This window comes from Solanum verrucosum, unplaced genomic scaffold, assembly GCF_900185275.1.
Source record: "Solanum verrucosum unplaced genomic scaffold, falcon-dt-bn FXZP01000062.1, whole genome shotgun sequence".
In the NCBI taxonomy this organism is placed as follows: Eukaryota; Viridiplantae; Streptophyta; class Magnoliopsida; order Solanales; family Solanaceae; genus Solanum; species Solanum verrucosum.
Genome location: NW_026020477.1, coordinates 1,751,689 through 1,767,117, shown reverse-complemented (window position 1 = coordinate 1,767,117; position 15,429 = coordinate 1,751,689).

The following is a 15,429-nucleotide window of genomic DNA, read 5'->3' as shown; positions in this document are numbered from 1 at the left end:
GAAGATATGAACTAGACCTAGCAGCCCAATCATGAATAGAATCACATAACTGCACATATCCAAGCAGGAAACATCAACTCCAAGCTAAAGCATGTTCAAAATATCATATCATGAAGTCTATATGCAACTCATACTCAAATACACATAAACATGTAGAAATCAATCAAGTTGACTCTTTTTTCTAAAAAATTAAGCTTTTTCATAACCATGCATAAATAAGGAAATCATGGGAATATCGAAGACGCATGACACCAAAAGAGTAAATCAAGAGGAACTCATTACCTCAAGCTAGAGTAGGGTAGAAGGAAAGAGATGAGGATATCGGGAAATCATATCGGCCTCGGACTCCAAGTAGCGCCCTTCACTAATTGATTCCTCCACAACACTTTCACGGAAACGATTTCCTTATTTCTCAACTTTTTGACTTGTCGGTCTAAAATCTCTACCGAAACTTCTTCATAAGAGAGATTCTCCTTAACTACAAATCTTCTAAGGCAACTATAGATGTCGGACCACCAACACATTTCTTCAACAAAGAGACATGGAAAACTGGATGCACCGATGCCAATTCATTAGGCAACTCAAGTTCATAAGCAACCTTACAAATACGTCTCAAAATTTGATATGGGCCTACCTATTGGGACTAAGCTTCCTTTTCTTACCAAACCTCATTACACCTTTGTCACGACCCGAGTCTACACCCTGGAAGCGACACGGCGTACTCGACCCCGAAGGGGTCTTATACAAGCCTCATAGCATTTTCATTGCATAAGATACTTAGAAAATAGTGCGGAATTAAAACTTTTCTTTTATAAAACCAACAATCGAAAACTCATTTATAAAGCAGCGGAATACTATAGTCTCACATGGTAATCTTAGACAAAACTTTGAACAAGAGTAGGGACACAACCATTTACAATGGAAAGCTAAATTAGTCTATAACATGAAATAAAAGAAACTTCTAGAGTACTTGTCCTCGAGCTATGAGGACATACCACTTGATCTTGGAAGAATATCAATCCAAGCACTCCAACCCAGATAGAAGCAATCACTTGCTGAAACCTACACTTGTAGTAAAACATGGAGAAATATGGGTTAGCACAATTAAGTACTAAGTATGATAGTCATGCACAAACATGCTTAAAATGAACATTTTATTTGAAAGTCATGATATATGCCATTTTGATAAAACCTTCATGAACATAACCATAAGAGGCACAATATAAGACATAATCAACACACAAGTCATTTAACCACACATATAACTCATTACCTTCACATTAATCCCTCACCTCAAGTAACCCTTAAGCTATACTTTGTGCAATGTATAGATAGCGTCCCATACCACTATCCACACCAAGTACCACCTTAAGGTCACCAAAGTGAACTTACCATTCAACCTTTCCATCTTCACACCATAATTATACATAATAGACATAAACACTTCATAAGTCATTGCAACACATAAGGACCATTACCTAAGATAACTCTAAGTCATACTTGTGCAATGTGCAAGTAGCATCCCATAATACTACTCACACTAAGTGCTCCTTTGAAGTCACCATAGGCAAGGCATATTCATATACAACAAGTCATAACAAGGAAGTTACTTATAATACAATCCAAGTATAGCATGTATCATTACATTTAAGCATAATTCACATCTTTCATTAACTTCATTACATTAAGAGCACCTTCATTCATTTAGAAATTAGATCAACATTCTTCATTAACATCATCATAAGAGCACATTCATTACATTTAACATTATAAAGGAACACACCACAACCTCTCTCAAAGCCTACTTGTGCAATGCATAGATGGCATCCCATACCACCACCCACACTAAATAGTGCATTCTTAAGAAGCCATAGTTCATTAACATTCTTTGTGGGGGTAAGTCTTAACCGACATAGACCATGTGAGCAATTCATGGAATCCCGGTGTCACCCACACCGGATAAAGGGATTCCTACTTGCTTAAGGTAAGACCATTGTTTTATAGCTTAAGTGGATCCACTAGCTAGACCTATGTGGGCACATAGTTATGGGATAAGGAGATTGCTACTAGATACCCTGCCTCAACTCATAGATGAGCATCCATCTCAACAGATTGTTACTAGATGCCCCACCTCAACTCCCAGATGAGCATCCATCTCATTTCATATCCTCTCAGTGTTTAACATTATTCCCCACGGAATACTTAACATTCATTATTATGGGATAAGAGATTTTTTCTTGATACCCCGCCTCAACTCCCGGATGAGCATCTATCTCAACCCAACATTCATTTATTAGATAACTCAAAGATTCAAATATAAGAATAGTCTTTCAACTAAGAATCCCATATTGTGAGAAAGTCATTTCACAACACGTCAGAATAGCCTTTCAATAAGTACTTCATCATTAACATAATCATAGAACTTCATTCATTATTCATTCATGAGTGTGTGTATGTGAGAATAACCTTTCACATAATCATCATCATTCATACAATTTCCTTCTAAACATTATCATAATACACTCATAGAGGTCACACACATATACATCACATCATAATCATAAATAGTAATTAAACACCTCCACCTTTCAAGTGGGTCAATAGCTCAAGAACAATTCTATTACAACAAATATTTGGGCCATAACTTGCCCTTTTAAGGCCATGATCACAAATCATAAACTCACCGACAATTTACCATAATTAAGACATATATAATGATACAATTCAATAACCCAAAGCAATTTAGACATACTCCATTCATAAGCTTTCATAATCATCAAACCCACTTCATAAAGGCACAATTTAGGAATTGAGAGAATTCATGGGTTCATAGAGTATTTTCATCATAAATCATCAATTAAACATTAATACAATCATAATATGTCATTAATAACCATTTAAAATTTTTTGATGAAAGAACCCATTAGATTGAGTAAAACCCAAGATTTTTGATAACTTGAAATCACCTTTTGATTGGCTCCTTGAATGAAAAGTTAGACAAGGATCAAGACTACCATACCTTGCTATAGATTCCCCACGAAATTTGAGGAAGAAAAACCTTGAATTCACAAACCCTAGCTTCAATGGCTTCCTTCTTCTTCCTTGAGTTTAGAGAGAGAATTTTTGAAAGAAAGAACTTCTTTTGTGTTTTAGAGGAATAAGGCGTAAATGACTTATTTTAGGACTTAAAACTATATTTACTAATGATATAAGCCATTTAAAATTAACCCCACACTTTAATTAAATAAAACAAAACTACCAAAATGACGTTCACTTGACAGCCCCGTCCAGTCACACGATCACTTGGACAGTCCGTGAAGGGGACTACGGCCCGTGGTGGCGCCCGTGGTCCTCTAGGCAGTAGCTCCATTTTGTTGCCAATACTTCATGAGGCCAATGCATGATCAAAGAGCCTCCCACGATCTGTTGTCAACACCACGAGTCATGGTGGAGGTCGTGGTCTAGCCTTAGACTCATGGATGTAAGGCCTTGGAGCCTTGACACCAAGTCACCTCCACGCCCATCTTCACGCCTCGTCATGAGCACCACGACCCGTGGTGGCGCCCATGGTCCCTTGACCAATAGCTCCTCAACTCTACACCATCCCTACCAAGCTAAGACAACCCCATGAGCTTTCCCACGGCCCGTGGTCATGACCACGAGTCGTGAAGTGGCTCGTGAAGAGGAGCCTTGAATTAGCACCAAACTAGGGCATACTGCCTTGCCACCACGGGTCGTAAAGACCCTCTGGTGATGTAAGGCAGTGGCTAGGCCTAGTTTTAAGGCAGCCTTGGACCCTCACCATGGCCTACACCCAAAACCTTAAGCCCTTGCCTTTAACTCTCGATGTTAACCCCCATGTTTAGGCTCTAGTTTAACCTATCATTTTCTGAGTCATTACAACCCTTCGTGGGTGAGATTTTCAAATAGACCCAATCGTCGACTTCAAACTCAATATCTCTTCTTCTAACATCGGCATATGACTTTTGCCAACTTTGAGTCATTTAAAACCTTTTTCTAATAACTCAAGCTTTCTCCATAGCTTTATGTACCAACTCGGGACCTATTAGGGAAACTTCACCCACCTCTGTAACCCTTTGGAAAATAGTAGGTTAAACTAGAGCCTAAATATGAGAGTTAAAAATAAAAAATGACTCCCCATAGATTAGTAGACCATCTAGACTTGAAGTGGAGGCTATAGGAATCAAGGCCAAAGGGCAAGTGCCAAGGAAAAGGGGCCAAGCCAAAGCCAAAGGCCAAGACTACCCCTAGCTTGGAGCACACTGCTCCAATTTCATGGCCATCACCACGTCCAGTGGTCTAGACCACGACTCGTGGGAGGCCTCATGGAGTTGCCTTGGCCATTGAGGAGTAGCCACCAAGTGGCTTAGCTACTGCCTCAAGGTCCACGAGAGGGACCATGACCAATGGTCTTGACCACGACTTGTGTAGCCCCTCGTGAAGATGCCTTTGCAAAGTGAGCTTAAGGCCCCAAGTAGCATAGCTACTGACCCAAGGACCACGAGAGGGACCACGACTCGTGGTCTTGACCACGGCTTGTAGAGTCCCTCATGGGAATGCCTTGGGATTGTGAGCTTGTGGCACCAAGTGCCTAGCTACTGCCCCAACTTCACAAGTGGGACCACGGATCGTGGTACTCACCACGGCCCGTGAAGGTGGCTCGTGAAACCTGGGCGTGGTCACTTAATGAAGGTTAGTTAAGTCTTTTCCTTTTTAAGTCCAGTTAAAGTGGGGTCGTTTTGGGTATTTTTAGGGGTACTATATAAGTTGTTTTTAAGTCAAAATTCCCTAAACTAAGTCATGTTTCACAAACACCCAAATCAAATAAAAGTTCATATTCCTCACAATATTTCTCTCTCTAAAACCCAAAGAAGAAAAAGAGAAGAATTGGAGCTGGGGTTTGAAGGAAATCAAAGCTTCTTCCTCAATTTCTTTGAAGAATCATCCTAAGGTATGGTGGATTTCATCTATGGGTAGCTTTCATCCATAGAGTCCCTTCAAAACTTGATTTCAAAGCTCTCAATTTCCCCAAAAGTTAGGGTTTCAATCTAAGTCATGGATTCACTTTAAAACTTTTTCAATGGTTGATTTATGATGGATTATGATTGAATTGATGATTATTGATGATTTATGATGAATCCCCCAAATAACAAATAAATCCCCCATATTACTAAATTATGATTTCATGATGTGAGTTGATTGATTTTAGAAGCATGTCAATTGATTATGTCTATATTGATTGAGTTTATTGAATCATGATATTCTCCATGTCTAATATAGTAATTCTAGATGTTTGGGCTGAATGTGATTCATGGTCCTTTAAAGGCAAATTATGAGGGTTTGTACATGTTTATGAGAATTGTGTATGAGCTTATGATTCACATAGAAAGTGAAGATTCTATGACTATGGTGTAATTGTGGTATTATTGAAAGATCATTCTCCCCAAACCCTTACACATGACTATGCATGAAATGTTTATGACTATGATAAGGTCGTTGTGTTGATTGAAAGGCTATTCTCATGAACACACTATGAACATGATGTGAAAGTTTTACTCACATATTAATGATTTCAAGGTTGAAAGGCTATTCTCACCTAATGAGTCTATGAGCTATCATGATACCATGTTGGTTTGAGTGCTAAGGCATTCTTTCATGAACATGAATCTAAGTAAAGACTTAACATGAAACTAATGGGAATTATGCTTAGCACCGAGTGGATATAAATATAAGATGGAAGCTTTTACGTCAGCAAATCGGCTTCCTAATGGGTTCCTTTTACGCCAATAGTTCGGGTTCCCAAAACAGTTTTCTCATGATATGGAAAGCTTCTACGCCAGAAGTTTGGGTTTCTAGTAGCAACCTCCTTATCCCGTAACTATGTGCCCACATAGGTCTTTAGCTAGTGGATCCACCTAAGCTAACAAACTAGTTCTATCTTAGGCAAGTAGGATACCTCTTTTTGGTGTGAGAGAGTACACCGGATTCCATGTAGCTCACATGGTCTATGTCGGTTAAGGCTATTTCCCTACATGACAAGAATATGAAGTATGACATGAACATAAACATGAACTATACTTATGACTTCTCAATGAGCTCTACTTAGTGTGAGTAGGGGTATGGAACTTCACTTATGCATTGCACAAGTAGACTTTGAAAGGGGTTGTGGTGTGGTTTTCTTATGCTATGAAGATATGTGAATTTATGCATGTATGATATGGATTGTTGCTAAGAGTGACTTTACTTTCTACAAGCTATGAACATGAATGTTTACTTGTCTATGAGTATTGACTATGGAAGAGGTCAAGGTATGATGTGCACGAACATGGTGGCCTAAAAGTGATACTTAGTATTAGATAGGATTATGGGATCTTGTCTATGCATTGCATATGTATAGCTTAGGGTTGCTTATGAAATGGTTTGACTTATGTATTTACACTATTGTGCATAATGACTCTTAAAGTTGATAAAGTGCATGGTTTCAACTAAATTGTCCCTTTTAGCATATTTTAAGGATTTTTATACATGACTCCATACTTAGTGTAAATTTGTGCTAACCCATATTTTCTACATTTTTCTATAAGTGTAGGGCCCAGTTGTTGAGGTGTTCTTCCTTCTTGATCAAAGCTTGGATTGACTATTCTCCACGCTTTCGGTGAGTCATCATGGTTCGAGGACGAGAGTTGTTCATTTCTAGTTCCTTACTTACTTTCTCTTTAGGGACTATCTTGAAAAAGGTTGTGGCCCTTATTGATACTTGATTGTATTAGATGGTTAATGAGACAATGTCTAGACTTCTATTTGATTTTATGAAAAGGCTTCAATTGTAAAAAGTTTTAATTCCGCATCATTTCTATTACTTATGTTTATGATATGCTAAGGGTTTGTGTAAGACCCCTTTGGGGTTGAGTATGCCGTGTTGCATCTATGGGGTACCCCTGGGTCGTGACAACCTCAAACCACCCTATAGGAGATCTACACCTCCTACCATACAATGCCTCAAATGGAGCCATACCAATACTCGCGTGATAACTATTGTTATATGCAAACTCAATCAAAGGCAAGTGATCGTCCCAATTTCCCTTGATATCAATCACACAAGCTATCAACATATCTTCCAAAGTTTGGATAGTACGCTCCGCTTGCCCATCGGTTTGGGGGTGAACGGCCGTACTGAGCTTAACACGAGTATCAAAACCCTTTTGGAAAGATTTCCAAAACTTAAAAGTGAATTGAGTACCATCATCGGAAATAATGGACAAAGGCACTCCATGAACCTTACCATTTCCCTCAAGTACAATTTTGCATAGACTTCTGCCGAAAAAAATTCTTGACGGGAGTAAAATAAGCTAATTTTGTCATTCAATCTACTATAACCCAAATTGAGTCATTTTGTCGCCGAGTGCGAGGCAAACAACAATAAAGTCCATATTTAAATCTTCCCACTTCCAAGTAGGGATGCCAATGTCTTTGGATAAACCTCCTGATTTCTGATGTTTAACTTTCACTTGTTGACAATTAGGACACTTAGCCACAAATTCCGCAATATCCTTCTTCATCCCATTCCACCAATAGATCTCCTACAAATCACAGTACATCTTGGTAGCTCCTGGGTGAATGGAATACCGAGAACTATGGGCTTCTGACAAGATCTGTTACCTCAATTCATCAACATTAGGAACACAAAAATGACCTTGATATCTAAGCACTCCATATCCCCCTTGGGAGAAAGCCTCAATGGATTTCTTAAGTACCGCTTCCTTTAATTCAACCAAAGTCGGTTCAAGACCTTACTTGGCCTTCACATCCGCCATAAAAGACGATTCAAAACCATTGTGGACCATAACACCACCCTTGGTGGAGTCCACTAACTAAACACCCAATCGGGTCAATCTATGAACATCTTGAACCAACTCCTTCTTATCTTCTTCAATATGAGCAACACTACCCATAGATAAACGACTAAGAGCATCCGCCACCACATTCGCTTAATCGGGGTGATAGAGAACACTCATATCATAATCTTTCAATAACTCAAGCCACCTTCTTTGGCGAAGATTTAGATCCTTCTGATTAAACACATATTGTAAACTTTTACGGTCAGTGAAAACATCGGTGTGAACACCATACAAATAGTGCCTCCAAATCTTTAAGGCGAAAACAACCGCTACTAGTTCAAGGTCCTGGGTAGGATAATTCTTTTCATGAACCTTAAGTTGCCTTGAATCATAGGCAATAACTTTCCCATTTTGCATAAAGTACACATCCTAGCCCAATTATCGAGGCGTCATAATAAACAACAAAACCATCGGTCCCTTCTGGTAAGGTCAACACCGAAGTTGAAGTCAATCTATCCTTCAATTAATGAAAACTCTTCTCACATGCTTCAGACCATATGAACTTAGCCTTATTTTGAGTCAATGCTATCAATGGAGAGGCAACCACAGAAAACCCCTCAACAAACCTTTTGTAGTAACCATCTAAACCCAAGAAACTTCTAATATCCAAAGGGATAGAGGTCTAGGCCAACTCTTGACTGCATCCGTCTTCTTAGGATGTAACTCAATACCTTTACACGAAATAATCTGACCAAGAAAAGCTACAAACCTTAGCCGAAACTAGCATTTGCTAAACTTTGCAAAGAGTTGTTGGTCCTTGAGAACTGGCCACACAATCCTTAGATGATTGATATGATCATCCTCACTTCTTGAACAGATCAATATATCATCAATGAGCACAATCACAAATATGTTAAGATATTATCTAAACACCATATTCATTATATCCATAAAAGTTGGAGCATTAGTCAAACCAAAAGACATCACCAAAAACTCAACATGACCATATCGGGTTTGAAAAGTCATTTTCGGAATGTCATCTTCTTTTACCCTCAATTGGCGATAATCCAACCGAAGGTCAATCTTAGAGAAGTAACTTGCTCCTTGAAGTTGGTCAAACAAATTATCTATCCTTGGAAGCGAATACTTATTCTTAATGGTAACCTTATTCAACTATCGATAGTCTATACACATACGAAGATAACCACCCTTCTTTCTAACAAAAAAGACCCGAGCATCCCATGGAGCGATACTCGGTCGCATGAAACCCTTATCCAACAAATCTGTCAATTATTCTTTCAACTCATTTAGTTCTGTCGGAGCCATTCGGTAAGGAGGAACAGAAATAGGTTGTGTATCTGGGAGAATGTTAATACCAAAGTCTATATCCCTTTCGGGAGGAATACCGGGTAGATCATACGGGAACACTTTCAAATACTCGTTAACAACAGGGACCGACTCAAGAGTAGGGGTTTCAGAATCCACATCCCTCACCCTAAGTAGATGGTAAAGGCAACCATTATAAATCTTCTTTCTAGCTTTAAGACAGGAGATAAACTGACCCTTAGGCATATAATTTCTCCCTTTCCACTCTAGGACAGGCTCATTCAGGAACTGAAACTTGACTACACAAGTTATACAATTAACTAAAGCATAACATGAGTGCAGCCAATCCTTACTGATGATAACATCAAAATCTAGAATTTCAAGCTTTACCAAGTCAACAAAAGTAACTCTATGGGACAAGGAGATGGGACACTTTCTATAGAACCTCTTAGCCATAATAGAATCACCAACCAGAGTAGAGACAGAAAAAGGATCTAACAACATATCCGAAAGAACATCAAATCTCATAGCCACATATGGCGTCACAAAAGACAAGGTAGCACCGAGATCAAGTAAAGCATAAATATCAAGTTGGAAGACTTTCAACATATCGATAACCACATCGGGAGAACTCTCTTGTTCACCAGGAGTCTGGAGTGCAGAAAATCTATTTTGCTTGGGAGCATTGGAACCCGAACCACTAGGAAGAGATTCCTTGCCCTCTCTTCCTTTAGTCGTAAGCATTAGGCAATCCGTCATATTATGACCACTTTTACCACAACTGAAACAACCATCCGTGCCGGCTAGGCACTTACCGTTGTGCTTATTTCCTCACCTTGAACATGTAGACATAGGCAATGAAGGTCCACTACCATTCCCTTCTTGAGGCTTAGGTTTAGGCACCCTCTATTTATTGAACTTAGAAGGAGCATTGGAGGAACCTTGATCGGAAAAACTTTGTTGAAATCTAGGACGACCATATCCATCAGACCTTGCAGGAGAGAAATTACCATCACTGATTTTTTCCCTCTTTGTCTCCCTAGTCTTTTCCTTAAATTTCTCCTATTCGATTTGTTGAGCATGAACTATGAGACGAGAAATGTCCATGTCATTAATGAGCATGGTGGTACAACATTCTTTAACCACCATTTCAGACACACCCGAAACAAACTTACTCATCCTTGCCCTAAGATTGGCAACCAGTGTAGGAGCATATTTAGACAATTGCATGAACTTCAAAGCATATTACTTCACACTCATACTTCCTTGACGAAGGTTGATGAACTCAAGCACCTTTTCCTCCCTTATCTCAAGGGGAAAGAACCTATCAAGGAAAGCAACCTTAAACTTCTCCCAATTGATAGGACCCGCATCTTCCGGTCTCTATTTTTTCCATTGATTGAACCAAATTTGAGCAACACCCTTACGTTGATAAGTGGCCAACTCCGCCTTTTACATCGGCGTCACTCCCATGATCATCAACACTTTGTAGACCTCATCAATGAACTCTTAAGGATCTTTCTCAATCTTAGGACAATGAAACTCTTGAGGATTTATTATAGTGAAGTCCCTTACTCTAGATGCCTCCGTACTCACATTTGGTTTCACGAGAACCGCAACCTCCCTATTGACTTAGGTTGTCATGGCTTGGGCCAATACTTGAAAAGCAGCCCTAAACTCTGCATTAGTCACTTTCTCAGTTAGAGCTTGAAGAGTTTGAGGTATAGCTTCGTGTTCCATATTCTCCCTCACATTTCTTCTAGCATAAGCTCTTCGAGTAGCCATATCCTATAGAGCATCAGATAAGGATTAGGAGAGAGACCTTATAGAGTTAAACTCTATCGCATGACTTTAGAGTAATGAAAGAAGTGGAGTTTCCTAAAAATCTTGTAGCCTCTCATTCATAAATGTGGCTCACTTCATACTCATGAACAAGACTTTACTCGATATAGCTTATAAGACATCCTAGGACCATTCTAAACCTTGTGCTCTGATATCAAGTTTGTCATCACCCAACGTACCCCTAGGCGTAACATGGCGTATAGGACCCGAGAGGCCCTGTATAAGCCACTTAGAATTCATAACATAAGAAATAGAACAAAAGAGATAAGGAGATACATTTCAAATCCCAAGAGTTTTCATGAAAGTAAAGTGGAAGTCTAAACACTTTGTCTCATTAGCCATCTAGTGCATAAGAATTAAATTGGGCCTAGCCCATACATCATGTCCAAAACTGAAAGTAAGAAAGAAAATTGAAAATAATGAAAATCCGTCCTCGAAGCATAAGGACTCACTAAAGATCGGAATCTCTCACATCAACCTCTAGCCACAAAACTAAGAACCCCGACTGTCGGACCCTACATTTGGGGAAATGAAGGCAAAAGTATGTGTTAGTACAAAATATGTACAAAGTATGATAGCCATGCATAAAAATTTGATAAACATATTTAAAATAGGACATCTCATGACATGCAATGACCAAGCTAAAACATGATATAAAAAGGTTCAAAAGTCATAAGTCATAAAACATGGTCAATGCAAGCTAGCATCTTAAAAACCTTTGAACACATGTGAGATACTTCTTGAAGAAACCTTAGTTCATTATTATTGTGGAAAGTAGCCTTAACCGACATAGAGACCATGTGAGCTATAACATGATCCCTCGGTGTCTCCCACACCGAAAATGATTGTCCTACTTGCTAAGGTAAGGACCATGAACTTCTAGCTTAGGTGGATCCACTAGCTAATGTATATCTAGACAATCATCCTATGGGGGCACATATGTAAGGGATAAGGAGATTGCTTCTAGAAACCCGACCTCTACTCACAGAGAGCTTCCATCTTAATATCCTCTCGGTTCTAAGCATAAATTTATCCCACGGAATAGTCATCTTCTTACTTGTTCTTATTTACCATTAAAAGGGAACGTCATCTTGTCAATCCAAGCTAGGCTTCATTAGGACAGCTCTTTATCTTTCATTTAGGTGAGAAATCCTTTCAACCTTAGAATCCTTACTATGTGAGAAAACCTTTCACAATCATACTTTCATGTGTATATGAGAAATCCTTTCAATAACACAACAACATCTTTATTGATACTTCACTCTGAAAGCATCCTTAAAACATTTTCATAGATTTTATAAGAAAATGCATAATTCCATAATTCACCTTTCAAGGTTCAAAACCCACTTTCAATCATCAACATCTTGAAAACATAGGTTAGACACGGGTTCATGGAAATTCATCATAAATTCATGTAACTCTATCAATTTATGAATGATTACATAAAACTCTTCTTTTATAATGCAAGACCCAAATTACATGCTCATAACTTGGAAAACATGGGAATTTCATGGGTTTATGGGGAATCATTATAAAATCATGAGATTAACTCAATTCATGCATTATAGATCATAAATCAATCAATTTGATCAATAATTAAGAGAACCCATAACATAGAAGAAAACCTTAACTCAAATTGGGGATTTCTAACTTTGAAAATAGGAGAATTTGGGAACTCCATGAATGGACGAAATCCATGGATGAAAACAATCATTCCTCAATGCCAAAAGCTTGCCTTCAATGCTGGGATTGGAGACTTGCCTTGAAACCCTAGGTTGGACCCTTCTTCTTTAAGTTTTTAGAGAGAGAAATATTTTGGAGAGGAAGAACTTGAGCTTCTTTTGTAAATTTAAGAGAATGACTTGAATTGGTAAGTTTTGGGGTTAAAATCACTTATATAGGGGTTCTAGGTAAGGGTAAGATGGAGTAGTATCAAGATAAAATAATTAGGAAAACACCCAACTGCCCGTAAATTACAGATGACGCGAACCTCATGATGGAGGCCTACAGGAGTTGTCAAGGATCGTAGTGGCAACCGTGGTCCTTGAGCAATGGCTTGGAAAACTCACCCCAAAATTCTATCCCCCTCACAACCCACTCCAAGAGTCATCATGGCTCTCACGAGGTGTATAGTAGCTCATGTGGAGTGTCAGCCTCAGAGGCGCTACTGCCTCCCTATTATGGGCACCACCATGATTCGTATAGGGGTTCGTGGGAGGGGATCCTCTTCTTGGTCAAAAAGTGGAAGACACCACGGGCACCACCACGAGTCATAGTGCCTTTCACGCCCTGTCTAGGGATCTATGAAGGGTGCCATGGCTGAGTCATGGGCTGGTGACCTTCTACTTAGCTCCTTTGCTAGACTTCTAATTTTCGGGGTGTTACATCAAGTTCATGAGATGCACAGAAGAAAGGACGATCTCATTCTCAAAGGTAAAGAAAAAAGGAGGATGTGCAACGGCTGAATCTAAATGAAAGAGAACTCTAGATCTTTGGGAAAATATCTCAAGCATCTCAGAAGAATCTGAATGGCATGGAAATGTCTATTTTACTAATTCTCTAAAAGGAGGAGACAAGTATGAAAGAAGGAACCAGGTCACTGACAGGTCAGGCAGAAGAAAAATTGTTGATTGTGTGATAAAGAAAACTCTGGGTGTCTTGGGAAATTTCTTAAGTGATTCAAATGAATATGAACACCCTGATGGTGCTTACATGCTTGCAAAGTCAGATGATGGAGATGACAATGAAGAGGTAACCCTATCTGACTTTAAGCAAAATGTGAATAACTTTTCCATTAGAAAATTGAGAAAGCTAGTTGTTGTACTAATTGATTCGATCAGTGAGCTAATCACTTAGAAGGATCTCTTAAACAATAGCCTAGACATCTTTCAAGATGAAAAAAATTCTCTAGCTACCCAAATATATGATACTGAAAAATAAATGGTTGTTCTAGAAGCTGAAAATCTAGAACTGAAGGAAAAGATAAAAAGGGTGACTACAACGATTTCTAAAGGAAAGAACGAGACCATCAGCTTACAACTTGAGCTTGAAAATATGTTGTGCAGTGCTGAAGCGAATATGCAATTGGCTCTAGAAAGAAATTTTGTGTTGGGGAGGGACCTGGTTCGTGTAAAAGAGGAACTGAACAAATTCCTCAAATGAACCACTTCTTCTAAAATGCTTGCAAATTTAATCAGCAGCAGTAGAAGAGGGCTGGGTTGTGAGAAGATAGATCCCCCATACAATCCTCACAACAACTATGTTTCTGTTGTTGATAATTTACTATGTGTGCATTGTGGTCAAAATGGACATCTTAAGAAAAACTGTTTTGTCTTGAAAAAACATGAAGAAAGTTTTTCAAATTATTCTAAACAGAGAAACAAGCAGAAAATGGGACTTGGTCGTGCTTCTGGTCTTGATTTGAAGAAAATCAGTCTGCCTTAGTGGACAAATAATTTCCTTATCACTCATTTATTTGCTTACTAGGAACTCCATCTCAAATGGGTTCCTAAGACTAACAAGTGATTTGATGTGCAAATGAGAGGAGGTAATATCCATCAATGTTGGTTCATGAACAGTGGATGCTCAAAGCACATGACTGGGAAAACTAAAAAAAAACTTCCTCTCTCTCAAGGCACTTCAAGGTGGAGGTGTCTCTTTTGGCAATGGCAAGAAAGGATATTCTTGGTATAGGGAGGACTTGAAAGTCTGTAGAACACTCTATTGAAGTTGTATACTATGTCAATAGGTTGAAGTTGAATCTTCTAAGTGTTTCACAGATTGGTGATAAAGGAAATGAGTTAAGTTCTTATCAAATAAATGTGTGGTTCCATTTTGATCTCTTGGATGGTGATTTTGATAGAAAGGAGATGCAAGAACATGTATACTGTTGATCTAAACACTGCTCGTAGTAACATCCTCACTTTACTTAGTGCTCAAGGTGAGAACACTAATCTAGGATACAGTAGACTTGGTCGTGTGAGTTCTTCTCTACTGAATAAACTTGTGTCAAGTGACCTGGTTCACTATCTGCCAAAGATAAAATTTGTAGATGACAAAGTTTGTGATACTCTTGCTAAGGGAAAGTAAACCAGCTCATCATTCAAGTAGAAGAAGCAAGTGAGCACCATCATACCTCTTGGGCTGCTCCATATGTATTTGTATGGTCTAGTGAAGATTTAAAGCAGATAAGGAAGGAAGTGTATATTTGTGAACGTGGACGACTTCTCAAGGTTCACTTTGACTATGTCTCTATATGACCAACATGTCTGATCAGGTAAATCCTCAACAAAACTCCTCATGAATTTCTCAACAATGGAAAGCCTAAATTGAGTTATCGAAAGGCTTTTGGTTGTAAATGTTTGGTTCTGAACAATAGGAGGGATGATATTGGGAAGATTGA